General features: G+C 46.8%; 1 long non-coding RNA gene across 1 annotated transcript; it reads left to right on the top strand.

Moving 5' to 3' along the window:
• Positions 1-557: 557 nt before the first annotated feature.
• Positions 558-2,424, top strand: LOC137471029 (uncharacterized). Its single transcript, XR_010997361.1, has 2 exons — positions 558-1,932; positions 2,196-2,424. It is a non-coding gene; the product is annotated as an uncharacterized lncRNA (long non-coding RNA).
• The last annotated feature ends 1,220 nt before the right edge of the window (positions 2,425-3,644 follow it).

Raw genomic sequence — 3,644 nt, 5'->3', positions numbered from 1 at the left:
TGAAAAAACATTAAAATATCCATTTACTAGTGAGGGGTTCTGTCCTCAGTGCACTCCCAAGCCTTAGAGATGTTCTGTCATACTGTTCACTAATTGTTTTCAGTGTTTGATGTGAGTATTTTTGGCAGTCAGTTTGTCATGAATTGACACTTATTTTGTCAACCTATCTTCAGCAAAAATGCACACCCTCCCTCCTCGTAGACCTGTCAGAAACATAAAGATTACTCATTGCATATTTCTAAGAAGCTCCTGAAGCCAGCACTTGGAGTTTGCATAACAACCATTGTCGACAATCCACCTACAGCAGCTTAAAAATACAGATTTGAATGGGTGAAGAGAGGCTGGGAGTTCTCAGAAGGACAAGTCAGATTCAGGATTTTATTAATAGAACTGGAGGTGTTCTCATGAAGGCAAAAAAACCCCCAAAACCCACTCTCTTGTTATCTTAGCTGTCATCAGCACCTTTTCGAAAACAGGCAGGCGAGATGCAGAGTATTCCTGTAGATGAGGAAACAGAAAGCTGTTGCAGAAAAACATTGAGAGCAAGATGAAGAGCAGCAAGCACCATGGATCCTCTCCCAGGTCCTCCTTGGGAAGTGCTGGGTGTCCATTGGCTTTGCTGAAGGGATTTCTTTTTTATTTTTTAAGTCTGGTGCCACACATGGACGGTTAAATGCCAAACAAAGGGAACCCACCAGAAAAACACTCACAAGCTGTTTGTGGCATGGGCTCCAGCACTCTCTCCAGCAAAATAAAGCAATTCTATTAACTGGAGTGCACAGTAGGCACTCACCAAAACAGCAGATGAATTGATGCAGATTAGCAGTGGCTGTTGGTGAGGGCAGGGAGGAGCAGGGCACAGGACAGGGAGGACGATGGGTGGCTGGCTGCATTTCTGCCATGCTGCCGCAGCAGCAGCCTGCCCAGCCCTGCCTCCAGAGCTCTGCAAGGAGCAGTGTGGAAACCTGGCCACCTCCTAACCCGGGGCTTGCTCCTGGAGGATGACAAACTGCGGTACAGCAGAGAAGGTGCTGCCCTGCCTGAAGGGTTTCCCATGCGCTTGTGCCACCTTCTCTCAGGTCTTGGAGAAAAGGAGGGATATTGGGGGTGGCCACGAGAGTGAGAGACATGGGCAGGAGAGCCCAGGGAACAACAGCGACATCAGAGGCATCATCCAGCCGCATTAGAAACCTCCGCTCCGAAAAAAGTCAACACTCACAGTCTTTTCCGAGCCAAATCCCCAGCCTGTTAGGTTCACCATTAACAATAATCCCTGCAACTTTCTCAGCCTTGCTGTTTACACAAGCTAGAGCTTTCATACATAAAACTCTTAAATGAAAACATTAAAGAGCAGCTGGCGCCTCTTGGAAAACTCATAAAAAGTCTGTTTCCAAACAGTGTCGCTTCTATACCGTAAATTTCTATATTTCTCACTCCCCTCATTCCTTATTTCTAAAGACATTTGCATGAAAACAGGAACTTTGTTTATTAAAGAGTTCATCTGCTCCTGCTGTTAATTTTCCACCTGAAGCCAGAATCCCCCGGGTATGACATCATTAGCACAGCTCTGGAAATGATCATGAAGTCACAAACAGAGAGTTAGGGCTCCACTCAGAGAATAAACAGTGAGACGATAGAACCTCTGCCACTGCCAAACCCCAGATCCTTATCCAGTTTTTCCTGGAGCAACATCCCATTGACTTCAGTGGGACATTGACCAAAATAAGGCTGTCAGCAATTCCTGTTTCAACCATTCCTCCCTTCCTGTTCCTGCCTCCAGGGCATGAGGGATTTGCCCTGTGCAGCAGGTCTGGGTCAGGAGAAGCCCTGCCCTGGCATGATGCTGGTCCTCCCAGTACCACATCCTCACACTGCTCCCTGCAGGCAGGGGCGATCCAAGGGGGGCACCACCTCATCCCTCCATCAGTTTCTGTGAGCGTTCCCCTTTCCAGCTACGCACCATGACACGTCCTACTTGCATGAAGCCCATCATGTGGGGATCTCATGCAGTCCAGAAGAGCAGCTGCTGGGATGCAGGAGACCAGAAGGGAGCCCTGCTGCAGCTGCACACGGAGCTGGCTGTGGGGGAGAGGGGCTGCCCCATGCACAGCCATAGACAGGAACAGCTGTCTAACAGTGCTGGAGACTGGGGATGACTAAGGGCATCTGCAGATCAAGAATAAATACCATTACAGGGAGATCTATAGGAGGGAGAGATATGGTTTGTGTGCAGAGGCAGAAAAAAGAAACACAGGAGCTAATATGTCTCCTTGTGTGAGGAAGGGAAGACAAAATAAGGATGTCTTTTATTAGAACAGATCCAGCAATACTGATCAAATCTACATTTTCACCTTCTGCTCCACAAAAAGCACAAGAAAATGACTGTGAGCTTAGAGAGCTTCATTAAATCTCTTCACATACAAATTCTCTGACACAGTTGAAGCCCTTCCCTCCCATCACCAGGCAAGCACAGCTAGTATGTACATGCTCAGGCCAAACACTGCTCGTTTTTAATCTGACACCTATGCACGCAAGTGGCGTATTTGTCATGTGATAGCTCTACATGAAGTGCATGAAGCGCAACGTATCTGTGATGGGTCTTTGCATAAGTGCCACTATGCTGGGTTACTGCAGCAGCAAATAGAATCTGGCTCTACACAACCAGCACTCTCCATCCAGCAGCCTGTAGTGAGCAGGCTGCTTGTCTGTCTCCCTGCCTCCCCATCCTGGGCCACGTCAGCAGCTAGTCTGGTTGCTCAATACTGCTGTTATGGAGCAGACACCTGAGCATAGAGGTCTGAAAATCTACGTACCTGTGAGAATGGGATGTGTCTGAGTGGGACAGAGACAGACTGGTTTGAAATAAGGTTATTAATATACAATATTAATATATTAGTAACAAGGTGGAGGCAGAATATGGGATTGATCAGATATAGACCTTAAAGGATTTCTAATACTCTAAGCATTAAAACCTTTGCTACATCTCTATTCAGTGCTGATGCTGGGATCCTGAACAGTGTTTCAGAAATATTGACTATTTGTTGAATATGAGCAGGTAATATTTAGTATAGCAGAGAGGAAAGGAAAAAAATATATACATATTTACCCTTGCAAATAAAGCCTAAGTTTTTCCCTCAGTGAAATCACTGTGATTTGATTGATCACCACAAAACTGCTGCATGGTGGCAGTGCTCTGTTTTCATGACCTGATTTGGGCTTGGCTGCTGGGATACACTGTCTGGGGAAGAGCAAGCCAACGAGTGCTCCACATGCATGGCAAGGCACGACCAGCACGTGCGTCTCCTCCCTCGGCTCTGCCACCAGGTCCCACTCCCCCAGCTCCCTCCAGAACAGCCCATAGGCCCCACAGCCTCCCATTTCCTTCAGTTTGGTCCATTGTTATAGCAAGTCCAAGTGTTTTCCTTGGCATGGGCCAATAGTCCCATAGCACTGTACTTCCTCCACACAGAATAAGTGTTATTTAACAGCTCTGATTATTTTGGAGAGTTGTTCAGCCTCTTTTCTTGAAAAAAATGAGAATACATTGAAACTGATTGTATTGGCTGCTTGTGCCTATTTTTTCTGGATGGTCCTCACTCTCTTTGTAAAAAATGTGGCATGCGGACCCAGGCAACTTTTCAAGA

Source organism: Anomalospiza imberbis, chromosome 3 (assembly GCF_031753505.1).
Source record: "Anomalospiza imberbis isolate Cuckoo-Finch-1a 21T00152 chromosome 3, ASM3175350v1, whole genome shotgun sequence".
Lineage (NCBI taxonomy): Eukaryota > Metazoa > Chordata > Aves > Passeriformes > Viduidae > Anomalospiza > Anomalospiza imberbis.
Note: the sequence above shows the minus strand (reverse complement) of the source record. Positions and strands in the feature narration are given on the sequence as shown.